The sequence below is a fragment of the Acanthopagrus latus genome, chromosome 23 (assembly GCF_904848185.1).
Source record: "Acanthopagrus latus isolate v.2019 chromosome 23, fAcaLat1.1, whole genome shotgun sequence".
Taxonomy (NCBI): Eukaryota; Metazoa; Chordata; class Actinopteri; order Spariformes; family Sparidae; genus Acanthopagrus; species Acanthopagrus latus.
This window is the reverse complement of record NC_051061.1, coordinates 16162644-16176461: the sequence shown is the minus strand read 5'-3', so window position 1 is coordinate 16176461 and position 13818 is coordinate 16162644. Positions and strand designations below refer to the sequence as shown.

The following is a 13818-nucleotide window of genomic DNA, read 5'->3' as shown; positions in this document are numbered from 1 at the left end:
GCATTTAACAACCAGTTCCTCCTAATTACTTCGCCGTTTCTCACCTTGTAACGGACCCTCTTCCTGTCAACAACGATACATTCAGGGATGTTGTGTTTCTTCGCTGGGTTGACTGCATCGCCCAGACGCCTCTGGCTCTACGCCACATGAATACTGAACAACCAATGGCGCGCTCGAGAACTGAATCGGTGGGATCCCCTGTGTGTTTGCTCACTCGCTAGGTGTGTAAAGAGGATGTGTGGGCAAGTCAGCACCTGGAGTGTTTCTGATGACTAAGGCGTTGTATATATGCAGGAGAGCGCATGATAAGGGAGAAGGAAGGCGATGAATTTTAAGATTAAAAAGATAGATGGCAGCCAGCGGGGAGCCTCCTCCTCCTCGGGGGATCCCACAGCACGTCTGGCTGCATCTGCACCAAGAAAGCTGGCTGTACGGGTGACAGTAAGCAGACTGCAGCACAGCTCGGACCAAGCAGATGGACCTGGAAATCAGTCTTTTTATGATAACGCATTATCTCCTGCATGTGTTAGGGCAGAAGCTATTACACCGGGACAATAAAGTGAGGTCGTCGCACAGTGAACGGAATTATTCCCATTTCTCTTTGCTCTTCTGTGAATAAATTCTATTTGGAGAAGTCATCGTTTATAAAGACACAGAAGAGGAGACGGCCTGGGGCGACTTGCCTTTCTCAACCTAGTTCTAACACCTGAAAGCCAAACATAGCCGGCTTTCTATAAAAATCTGCATTGGCGGATAAAAAGGAAAGGAATTAATAAGCCTGATGTAATTTTGGATCAGGACCGAAGAGCAAGGCTATTCTTTTTTGATTTCTTGCACCTTTTCTCATCTTATAACCCTCATTCATCCAACTATCCAACAGTTTGTTTAGCTGATTTGCTAAATGTATCTAGGAGTGGTGTCATTTATGTATGCAGCTACTGGATGGATTGCCATGAAGTGGTGTTCAGGCATTTATGGTCCCCAGAGGATGAATCCAACTTTGGAGATCATCTGATGTTTTCCTCTGCAGTCGATGATGATTAAACTTTTTTTAAGCTTTCGTTGAAATCTGGCATTAGAAGGTTTTTCCTGATGTTTGATCCACCACATACCCATGCTTTCCAGAGCAGATCACCCCTGGGTGATCACCTGACTCACGCTCAGCACCACCATGTGACAGGTGTGTGGTTTTGAGTGTAAATATATTTAAGAACTATTGACACACACACACTGTATCACCGGAATGAAGAGGAGCAGAGTCTATGGAGATCTAGATCCCAAACTGCTCATGAAGCCATTACTTACATCCTCCAAGCTGAGCAAGTGGGTGCACAAGCTTGACCATGCCTAGCCGATGTAAATCATGTCTTTTGAGGCTTCAAGACACTTGGATTATGCCGAATTAGCCTGTTGGGAGCCATTTTGTGGGTTTCGTAGATTGTTTCCCATCTACTTCAGCTGTTTAGGAGAATGCTCCAACGCTGTTTTGCTGCAAAGCTCCAGAAATGTGATGGACTATGAAACTTTCCATCCGCGTGGGGGTGAGTAATGACTGAATGTACATTTTTGGGTGAACTGTTCCTTTGAGGATTAATGTTTGTCAGTCCTGCTGTGTGTTTCGTCTTTATGTAACTTTTCAAAGCATAACATTATTATGATGTAATGGGTTTTGTTTGTACATCAGATCTGACAAACTGTTACAGACCTTGGATTTGTATTTATGACAGTGGTGTTGCACTCTTTAGGAAATAGCCAATAGAAGTGGTTAATTGCTTATAATTCTTTCCTCCACTTGCTCTTTCAGGAACAGCCGTAAAAACGTTTGAATTGCGAGTCTGTGTGTGTCTCTTCGTTCCCACAGATCTCTGCAACTGCTTTCCAGTTGCATTTCTGAAACAAATGACATGTATCCACATGTAGTTGAGAAAAATATGAGAGAAGACTGTGTGTCGCCCATATTTGTGGCTTTGTTCATTTACTGGTAAAGGAGCAGCTCCTCCTGCTGCTGTTCGGCTAAACAGGAACGCGTGGAAAGTTGTAATACAGGGAAAAAACTAAACAAAACACAAGTTGAGTTAAGCAGCTGTAGAGAAAATGTATTAGAGTATAAGAGTATGAGCAAAGTGTGATGATGGGAATGAAAATCACAACAGCTTGTAAAAACTAGAATTAATAGTTTGGTGAGATGTGTTTGTTTTGATGCAACCATATGAACATATATATAGCAGAATTGAGAGACATATGACATACTTAGCTCATGTATAATTAATAAGAAACTGCTCTGGGAGAAAGCTGAGGTGCTGCTACCTCTCTTCAGTCATGTGTGAGAGCTTATCACCTGTCATTACAAAAACCAAAATATCCCAGCCATGCATTTTATCTGACCATCCAGAGAGCCTCCAATACATCTGACACGTCTAATGGATAATTACTCCTCCCGTGATGAACCACACGCCGACCACAGTGGCTTTTTATTGTTCAGAAAAAGCTGCCCTGAAACAATGCCGGATCTCACGGCGCGCCTGGCACGTCAACATATTGCCATAAAATAAGCTTTATTTTCCCACTAGAATCCTCCGCTGACCAATCTCTGGCTGCTGACTCTTTCTAAATGAGAGATAAAGTGGTGATTAAAAAAGCAAAGAGAGGCTGAAGGATCCATTACGGGGGGAGAAAGTAGACACTACAAAGATGAGATGAAAACTGTCTCAAGACTCAGTGGAAAGTCTTTTTACAGGAAGGAAAACTCCTCCGTGCTCATCACCCGTGTGTCTTTGCAGGAAATGAGAAGTTGCACTCAGAGGACACCCACATGCTGTAGAGGAAAAACCCAGAGCGGCGGTTGAGAACGTGCAGTCATCAATCAGAGCTCTGCAGCTTCATCAACACCTTGAGGGTGTGGGTGTGCCGCGAAGCAACGGGACTGCCTCTCCCTCGCTGAAGTCTCCTCGGTCAAATGCGGGACTTCTTGCATCTGACAGTATTTATAACCCGCTCTCGTGGCCTGAAGGATTAAGCGCCTGCGTCTGGTCACCACATGCTGCGTGACAGAAGGTCGAGGTTTCGAGAGATCAGGTAACAGTAAGCGGCGTTTGGCGGCAAAGTCGCGAACGGTTCGAGGTATTGACAATACAGAACAAGAGCGCGCCAGGCAGAGAGGTTGACACAGAGTGTGTCATGTTAACTCCCAGATGAGGTCATCAATCAGCGCCACAGAGCGAGGAGGTCTGACAGCTGCTAATTTAGAAGGGAGAGTCGGAAAAAGAATATGACTGAGCTGCAAAAAAACAAGAGATTTTTTTTTTTAACAATCCCCATCTTTCTCTTGTATTTGTTCTTTTTTAGACACTTTCTCTTCCCTCCACTGTTGCCTCTTGCCTCTCACAGCACCACGCTGAAGCCTTTCCTTGTGAGGGCTTATCAACACATCTGTCCTGAGGAGTTAGTGTTCCCATCCATTTTTTTTAGAGCGTGTTTTCCTAAAACGTTACTGGATCCCTGAACGGCTCCGCTAGCTCTCCGTTTCCCCTCAGGCCCCCCTGGAGCAGAAAAACCAGGGTGTGAAACTAAAGACCCCCGACTGACCACCCTCTCGTTTTAAACTGCAGAAACTCCCCGAACCGCCCGGTATGATCAGAAAAAGCTTGTGTTGTTGCGGCCCTGGGAACTAATGAAGCAGCGATATGGTGGAGCGGGTTTCATTCTAGCGTACTGGCTGTGCATGAGCAGGTTGATTTATAAACGGAGTCGGTGAACATCTGTTAAGTCACAATGCTGTGTTAAAGTTTGTCACTCGTTAGAGGCCCTCTTAAACATAAACGCTCCTTTACAGATGGAAAGCTAATGGTTTCCAAATGGCATGATGTCATCGCGTTTATTTGTAACCGTACCAGTAAACTGTGAAGCACTGGTAAACTTACCAGTTGAGTTTTGTGTCATAACACATTCATAATCCATACGTCAACTGACGGCCTGCAGAGTATTAATGAATTAACAAAATGTTTGAGTCTAATGTTGCTCACTAGTGAAAGAGGAGGTCCAGTCCATTGGGAAAGTGATCGTTAATTAGCTCGCCAACCCCTGGCAAGGCGCCAAATGGTTTTCAACTCATAGTCTACCCAGAATTGGACCACGCTCTTCTTCTCCACAGTTTGTTTTGCTCGCCTCCTAGGATCCAGAGGACAAGTTTTTGGGTAGTCCAGGTTTCATCACCGGTCAAATACGGTGCTCTCCGTACTGCTGTGGCATCAGTTTTTTTCATGTGAATGGCTCTGCAGTGCAGCTAGCAACAAATGCGGCCAGACTTTGAAAATAAATCCAGCTGACAAATACATACATATGTATTCATGCTTTCCTTCTATTACTGTCATGCTGGAGCAGAGGGGGTGGACCCGGTTGCACAAGGTGGCAGGCAGGAATATCAAAGTGTCAAGTTTATTCAGGATTAACGGCAGGAACAGGCAAACATGACAGGATCAGGGAAACACAATGTCAGGACTGAAAAAACACAACAGCGGGATCAGGCTGGACATAAATAGACACTGAACTAATGAGGGGATGAGGCGCAGGTGGAGTGAGGCGGAGAGTGGGAAAACACGATGATCAGGGATGGAGCTGATAGGTTGGAAAAACACTAGGAACAGAGCGGGGCTACTGGAGGAGATGCAGGGCTGGTATGTAGGGAAAGCAGACTGGTGGGGGAACAGGCGGAGCAGGGCTGGGCTTACAAGACAGATGCAAGACAGGTGTGGAGGGAACATCAGGCTGGTGAGGAGCGCAGGAGAACAAGAGGGAAACAGAGCAGAAGACACCACAATAATCCAGTCTTGACTCTTGGTCACACTCGGGACATGAGCCCCACTTTCCAAGGAGAGGCTTGTGTATGATCTATCCAACAACCCTGACCAGCCCTTAAGAAGCACTAAAAGCCTCAAGACATGACACGAGGTTAGCAACAGTGTCAAACATAGTGATGTCCAACTGGCCTGACTGTCAGTTATCATGAATAGCCCATGTTTTTAAGGAGTCTGTTCACATGGATTTACAATAATAAACAAAGCATGAACTTTGTAAAAAAGAAAAAAAAAAGTCTGGACTAAGTAAATATTTCTTTTTTTTCTTTAAGTTCACCCTCCACAGTGTTTGCTCAAATCCCGGCCCTTGGACAAATACAGCTGATGACTCCGGCTGTATGCTGCCCCACAAAAACATCTCACCACACTTTCCTTGGAAAAACCTGTTTTCCATCTCGAAGCGGCGCCTCAGACGCTGGTTGAATATATTACTTGGCTATTGGCATGCAGATGCCAAATGTCATCTGAAAATGACGGTGAATAGACGCAGTGTTTTTCTTCCTCTGAAAAAGAAAAACAGAGGATCTGTAAGCTAAGGGGGCACCTCCAGAGGATCCCGACCTGAGGAGCGCCAACTGACAGACAATCATTTTCTACTGAGCTTGGACAAATTTGCAGATGCAGCTGCGTTTGTCGTTAGTCAGCCCACGTGGATCCACTCACCATCTTTATGGAAGTGCTCTGACTAAATTGTGTTATATTAGACTCCAGCGTTCCTCCCCTCCCTGCCTCTCCGGTCTCACACTCCTTCTCTCTCAGCGGCACTCAGCAGAGAAACTTTCTCTTTGGCCACAGTGCCAGGACACACACAGCATTTGGTGATGGCATGGGAGCAGGACGACTGGACAAACCCTGTGTCTGCGTCTGATTAATGGAGGGGAGAGGGCAGCTCTCCTACGTAACAGTAAATATGCCAAAATACCCAGAGGTCTTGTTCACAGCCCGACACATATACAGTTAAGTTGCGCTGGCAGAGTCATTAAAACTGCATTATTGCACTAAGTGCTGTGAGGAGAGTAACTAAATGAGCACTTGTTAGCTTTATGGTGCTGGCGTTATTGGCAGAGAGTCTGAAACTGACAACAACATTGTGTGCCACAGGAATTTATTTCAACCAAGTTCATCGGGGTCACACGGAGCCAGGCCCTGAGTGAAATCATGCGATATCAGCATCGGCAAAGTAATTACATTTAAATTTGGATTAATGAGTAAAGAGGGTTGACAGAGGACATACATATGAGAAATTTCCTTCAGCTCTGATTAAAATACATAAAAACTACATTTTTGTTGACTTAAAGGAGCCCTAGTAAGTTTTATTCTTTTCTTAAATGTTTTATCCACATAAAACCACAGATGCTCCACTTTCCCACAGAAAACACTGTTCCCGAACGCCTCATCAGCAGTCCAAACCTTTAATTCAGAGACTCTGTGATATCACACTACGTCACCATGTTAAACATTTGCATAGTTTATGCTGAGTGGCTAGCTGGGCATGTCAGATTTGATCTAGCAAAGCTGCTCGGTGCTGGGTCAGGCGTGTGAGATCTGACCAATCAGAGCAGACTGTGTGTTCCAGGCCTTAAAGAGACAGGCTTCAGACACAGGTGCGAATACAGAGCTGCAGCACTGAACAGTAAGAGGAAACTGATGTGTTTTTATGAGCACTAAAGCATGTAAACATATTCTAGTAATAAAAAATCATGAACCTGAAAATGAGCCTAATATGTCTCCTTTAAGCTGTCTTGACTATGTGATTTTGAGCTGCACAAGCAGAGTTGGGATTTCTTGCCCACCCTCACATGTTTCAGACGGAAAAAACAGCCTCGAGGGACAAAACTCAAACAACTTTTGCAGCATAAAACTATTTTATTGTTGGACCAACTTTGTTCGGCTTCTGGTCTCCATAAGATATTTTTTTAAAGCCAACAGCTGTGAGAAAGATGAAGTAAAATAGTTGGTCAGAGCAGTCTATGGTCAGAGCTGTCTAGCATCCACACTCTTATCTAAACCTGAAAGTAGTGCAGTTCCCTCCCGACGTGGATAATGTTTGGTTCACAGGAGTTGATCGACGATGTCAGAGGATGGAGCATATGCTGTCTGCAAGCTACAGAATACATCAGCTGTGACGACAGCTGTATACAGAAACTATTGAACCGCAGAATATGGTGCACACCTGCATGTAAGAGGATGGATGTCGCAGGAAAACGTCAGAGAGAAGCCCTGAATATTACAGCCAAGTTTTCGTGCGTGCATGTCGTTTGTAGCTCTGGCTTTGACTTTCGATAGTTTCAAAGTTATTATTCTGAATTCTCTGTGACCTTTTACTTTCACAAATCAAATGTCGGCACCATCCTAATTACAGACCCGCAGTAATATCAACAGCTGAGCGAGGCCAGTTTACATAACTAACATTCCCAACTTTGCCATCATCGAACTCATTACAGACAGAAATAGGGCGCTCGGCGCTGTACAGACGCTTTCATCCGAACCCATTAATGCACTTTATGCATTCTTCTGTCATTATCTGTCATGTCTGTCATGATGTGTTCGAGTGACATCTTGAGTGTGGTGTTTATGATAAGCATGTCCACTCTCCCAGACCGCCCCGCAGGCAGAGCCCGGGTCTTTGTTCCTGATCTTCCCCACCGGCTGTCCGGTGCATTCACTCATTTCTTTCAGCAGATGCACTCACAGATGACTCACTTCATTTTTCACGCCGAGGAGCGGCTCTTTTAGACCCGTCGTCAAACGCAGCCCTGCAGACCTCGCTGCACAATATGACTCTTCAGTGCATTAAGCCAACCATCTCCATGCAGGCACATTTAAAACCAGACGGTGCCATTTTACTGTTCTCATGATGGTGTGCATTAGCGGTGCATTATGTTGCTCTCAGCACGTAATGTTATTGTAGTTTGCACTGAATACAAATTAAGTTTGAATGGTCTGAAGCGTGAGGTGGGCAGCTTTTGAAGCCGCTGGAAAAATAATTTCCTCCATGTTTAAAGGTCCCTGCGCACCGTGAAATAACAGCGCCCTCACAGCACAGGTTCAATGCACGTCACTCTGTGCAAGACGAGTCAAATAAAAATGCACGCTCGCCACGTGTGTCAGACTGTTCAGTAACAGTCCTGAGGCACGTCTGGGTGAGAGGAATCTGCAGCAAAACAAAAAACAAGCTTTAGCCATTGTGCTGGTTCAGTTGTCACATGGTGAGATTTTGGTTCTTTCTTTCTTCATGCACATTTCCTCTGACTGACTTTTATTTGGTTTGATTGGTTTACTGCATTAAAATCATACAAAGAGCAGGTGTCTTGTTTGATTTCACAGATTTGGGCTCAGTAGTTTGCTCTGTGTGTCAGAGTCAAATGCACATGGAGATTTTATAGGTGGTGCTAAAGAAAAACTAGGTTAAACGTTACAAGGAAACAAAAAACACACATTACCTGCAATGAACTGTGTTGTTAAAGGTTAGCGGCTTGCTCTCATTTCACAGCCCTGTGGAGGTCTTTAATCCAACCATGGCAACAAGCAACAATGTGTTCAAACCCTAACGTGAAAATAGGCTTTTAGTTGTCTGTAATTGTTTCATTATTGGCTTAGTTTAACACCATATTATGCACAGTAAAAATCTCCCGACTCTTTTCTTCAAAGGTGCGACGCTCCCGACCTGCCTGGATGCAATTTCAATGAAATAGTTTCCGAATCGTAAAAACAGACTTCTGGGTTGAGAACATTTGCGGGCGTTGGATTAGCATTAGCGGCAATCAAAGCTATCGGCTAACCACAGGCCTTTCAACTGGTCTGGAGGTAGATTCTTCTTTTTTTACTGCCGATCAGGGAACAGTCACAAACGGCTGCGAGGAGAAGTATTTACCGTAAGAGCCTAATTGGAAGAGCGGGGACGCCAGAATCAAGATGTTATCTTTTTTTTTTTTTCAGATCTGTGGTGAATCCCCTCCTTTTAGCGAGGGCTTTCTCTGTCTCTCTCATCGATTTATGTCTTGTTCTCTCTAACTTGCTGTGCTCTTATCTCTCTTTGTTCTCTTCAGCCACACCTGTTCCTTCCTTCTTTGAATCCTCTCAGTGGGTGAGGCAACTACATCTTCTGAGGAGGCTCCACATGAGCTTAAAGTGGCCTCTGGGTGCCACCGATTAGCTCATCAAAGGTCTGGGCTTTTAAAAGCGATCCAGACTTATTCTACTGTTTGGAATGTCTTGATAAAGGTTGTAGGTGTACAATGATGAGACTAAGCTAGAGCCCACAGCTGTGCTACCAGCTCGGTGGGGCTGCTTCAAAGCATATTCAGCGTTAATTATGTCAATATTAATCACGTCAATGTTAATCACTGCCTTATTCAACATGCTAGCATGCTACCGTTTGCTCATTAGCACGAAACAGAAATTGCAGCCAAGCAACGTCATTAGTTCTGGGAGCGATTGGAGACCAAAGCGTTGGAAATGTTAAAGTTTTAAAGATGAAGGGCGCTGAATGAAAAGTCAGGGGCTTATCGAAGTCGTTACGCTCATCCTGAGAGGGTCGTGGGTGTGTTTACCAGATTAAACGGCAATCCTCTCAGTAATTGTTGATGCCTGACTTAAAAAAGCACAAATTCAAACCTCCTGTTGGTGCTACTTTCTCAGTCTTCACCTAGTTTGTATCACCAGATGTAGACAGATCTCCTCCCCTCTGCTATCTGCACTTTACTGTTTTCAAAATCCCCATTGCTGCCACAAAAAAACCCCCCCACAATCTCCGAGCACGCAACCTTTATGCTAAAAATGGCAAGTTACGTTAACCCTAACCCAGCGGGAGACTGTACAACATCCCTGCCAGCGCTCTTGATTTTTGCAGGGAGCTCCCTGCTTCTAACCCTTTCTCCCACTGTGCTCTTGATTGCTAATTTCTCCTGATTTCACAGTGATACAAGTCAGCTTTTTTGTTGGATGCGTGTCATGGTACCTGGCGACCCAACCCAGATACAAAGGAGACTCAAGTTTGCTTGCTGAAAATGGACATAACAGGTCACATTTCACTCAACTTGATCCAAGACTCTCCCCCTCAATCAACATTTTCCTCCTGCTCATACGCTGGAAAACGTCTCTCTTTCCCACCACCTAATGTTGGCAGGTATGCTGCAGAAAGCTAAACATACTAGCAGCTGTTACCATTTCTTTTGCTGGGAATTAGCCATTTTATTGCCTCTCCACGTGTAAAACATGTTCCACCGATGCTGATGTGCAGGGGCACCATCGCAGAATCTGGGTTTAGCCCCGTCTTTTAAATTCCATTTTAAGAATTTGGGACTTTTATAGAGCTATTTAAATAAACATGCCTTGCCAAGACAATTGTGAGGTTTAAATAAATATAAACAAGACAGAATGTTGTTTTCCCCTTATAAGCAGAAAGAGATTTGGAGCAGCCAGGCCTTTATCCAGTGCTGACGCAGTGCCCTTGGAAAATAGATGATGCTGTGCTTGACTAGTCTCGACTTGAGTTATGTTTTTATTGAAAGATATAGTTACGATGTTTAGCCAAACCACCAAAATTGGAGGGGGTCCAGTCTCCTTCCATTCTAAAGTTGAAAAAGTGAAAAAACAGTACTAAGATTAGATAAACACAGCAGAGTACAGACATATCTGAACACTCACAGACGAAAGGTCGTGCCCTCGTGAAACTTACTTGACATGAAATTAGTAGACAGGACCTCAGTCTCTGCTGTGTTGTGACAGTTGAAACAGCACTGGGTGTCTGGATGGACTGACATGTGAACAAAACTCCCCAGAAGTCGCGGCAGGTGTTTCAGCTCCAGTCGGACGAGGGGAAAAAAAAATCCCAAACCATGTCAGGTGTCGGGCACAGACAGGCCCAGAATTACCTCTACTTTTATTCCCGATGGGGCCAATTCCTCCTGTACCAGACTGTGAGGTCTGCACCAGGTCCTGCTCCCACTGCTGTTACTTTGCAGCTGTCCAAATTGATTACAGCGTAGTTGTAAATAGGCACCAGCTGTCAGGAGAAATAAGGACATAATCAAGGCTTTAGTTATTGGGAATGTGTCTTTTTAGAAGAAAATACTTTTCAGCTTTGTTTTTAGATCCTGGTAAAATTTTTTTCAATGTTTGTTGTTTTTCTTTTCACTTCATTGGAATAAAAAAGCACACACCAGCATGAATTGATGAACCTCTCCTGCCTCTCTAAATTGGATATATGCTGTATCTCATTGGGCCCTTTCGAGCAGGGAGCAGCAGCGTGCGCGATGCTGGTTTGTTTGCGAGGCGGCGCGGAGGCCGGAGGTTATTTTCTCAGAGCAGACGGGCTCTCAGCTCTGCGGAGAGGGAAATGCAGTGGCGTGGAATAGAGAGCTTTCTAAAAGCCGGTGAATAAAAGCTTTGACATCCCCTCTGCCCCGCGTCCCTGCCGCCGTTCCCATCTTCTGTTTCCCTCCAGCCGGCCGCACGCCACTGTTTCCACCAGAGCACGTCGAGGTGCAGCGAACACAATTAAGCCCGATGTAATGAAATCACACTGCGCTCTGGTTAATGGAGACTGCTGGCGAACGGGGTCGGCGAGTGGACTCTGTGAGTGTGTCAGCAGACAATGGAGGCAGCTGTCAGACGTTTTTTTTTTTTTTACGATTCACGAGCAGACCACCGGCCGTACCTTTCCCTTTAAAAACGGAGTCCACAAATCAAAGATTCAGGTTAAGGATCTACTACTAAGGAAGTGTATAAAAATCCACTTAGATATGATGTTATCTCATCAATATAAAGTATTTATTTGACAGAGATATTAAGGTGGATCAGAGTGTCCCCGTACCACATTTTCTCGTAAAAAAAAAAACAGTGGAGTGTTTAGTCTGGCTGACGGACAGAGGGAAGCGTTACCTCAACCTCTTCCATGCTGCCAAGAAAGGCGGCTTACAAATCTTAATAAAGGCGAAAATAATGTCCCGACCCGCACGTTGAATGACAAATGTAGCAAGAACAGCCCACTAAAAACACATTACGCCAAACATAACAACACTTCATTACACTCTGTGCGACCTTCTCCTGCGCAGAATTCCAATAGCTTAAATGCTTATTGACATTTAATTCCCGGATCACATCACGGCAAGCTGGTGACCTGCGATCGCTGCAGAATGAGACGGACTGATGTCTCATTATACACGGCACTGTAGATGTCAAGTCCTCGCACGCGCCGGGGGCCGAGCGGCGCTCTGAACCAGAAATCAAACTCCTTCTTCGACCTCCAACGTACAAGTGGCTCTCGAAAACGCGGCGAATCCGAGCGGTAAATCAACCAGATAATGAAAAATGTCCATACGGAACGGCGGCAGAAGCGCAAGACCACATTAATGGAGCTAATGAGGTGGAGATGTAGCACAGCAGCTCTGGGCGTGTATCTGCCGCGGATAATAAGTACATAAGGTCGTTCGGCGTGTTCCAGTCTCTGGTGACACAAGCATCCATGTGTTGCAGACTTCACCGTACCATCAGAAGTCAGAAGTTTGTTTCAGCACCTGCAGCTGTCGTCGGTGAAGTTTGAAAACTAATAGTAGAAAGTTGACTTCAGTTGAGGAGTTTAGTTCAGTCTTGAGGAAGAGAAAAAGGAGTGAGACTTTTTCTTACATGCGCCGCTCATTGTTTACTCATCACAGTGAACACATATCTGCAGAAAAATGCAATTTCCAAAAAGCTAATAAAAAATTGCCATCAAACAACAGCTGATGGGTTCCAAGGTTGCATTGTTTACCTGCACAGCCTGCACAAATGTGACTGGTCAGTACTACTCAAGAGCACAAACCGACTGCAACAGCAACCAGAACACTCCTGATCCATCAAATCTCATACACAGTGATCTGTTTCTAGAGATCAGACTGAAGGTGTTGTAAATGTTAAAACAAGGATATCAGGATTCCATTTGGTAAGAAAGTTGTTTGGTGTTTTGGCTTCGTCTTAAGCGTCTTGAAGTGGTGTTGGAGTTTGGAGCGCCATTATAAGACTGCTGCTAATGTGGAGGAGGCGCATCTATATTTGTTCTTACTTTAATCCGACGCGTTGAAAACCCAGTTCCCAGCAGTGTCTCACACAAGTTATGGTTTATGTTTAAGTGGTTGTTGTTGATATGAACACTAAAGTATTACAGTATATGTGTGTGTGTGTTTGTGCTTGTGATTTATTGCGGCTCACTGTTTCAGGTCTCTATCTGCCTCTCCACCCCTCTCTCAGGCAGCAGTGCAGCAGCAGTAATGGGCCTGGCCGTGGGTTACCGGGTCCTCTGGGGTATTAATCAGCTAACTGGCTGCCATGGAGGTGGGTGAGGCTCCTTACACTGATGCACAGGCTTTTTAATCAAAACTTCCTGCACAAATTGCCGTGTGTTTGAAAGAGTGATTAAATTACCGCTTTGAACTCTTCAAGCCAATTTGGCTCTTCCTGCCGGATCACGCATGTCGGTATATGTACAAACAAACGCGCGTATGAGGTGGGTGCATGTGAAAAATGCACCATCGGGCATGTTGACTCGCACTCACAAGCCCCTATAAAACTAGTGTGCACTTCAGATTTATGATTCAGGAGCATTAATGCGGCTTAATAAACAGAGCCTGAGAATATTCTCTCATGGGTTCATGAGGTGCATTGAAATCCCCGTTGGAAGCAATGCACCATTTTCGTCTGCTTACTGAAACTCACTCAGGTGCATAATGCATCCATCTAACAGCCCCTCCGTAGGAACCGACGCTGGCTCCAGACCAATAATGTTATTGCCGTCTTTATATTTAAAGCCTTACATATGGCTGCAACCGCCGGTGATTTGTGCGCCCGGCGTTTCACACTTCGGAGCTCCCGACTGCTTTCGGCGGAATGATTCCAGGAGATTTTCAGCAACACTCACCTGGGGAATTGACCCGCGATCACATGACACCTGATGGAGGGTAATCGCAAGACACGTGAAACCGTATCT

General features: G+C 45.0%; 1 long non-coding RNA gene across 1 annotated transcript; it reads right to left on the bottom strand.

Moving 5' to 3' along the window:
* Positions 1 to 10338: 10338 nt before the first annotated feature.
* On the bottom strand, positions 10339 to 11268 carry LOC119014363. Its single transcript, XR_005072946.1, has 3 exons — positions 11018 to 11268; positions 10534 to 10860; positions 10339 to 10426 (listed from the first exon to the last, which is right to left on the bottom strand). It is a non-coding gene; the product is annotated as an uncharacterized LOC119014363 (long non-coding RNA).
* Positions 11269 to 13818: the final 2550 nt, after the last annotated feature.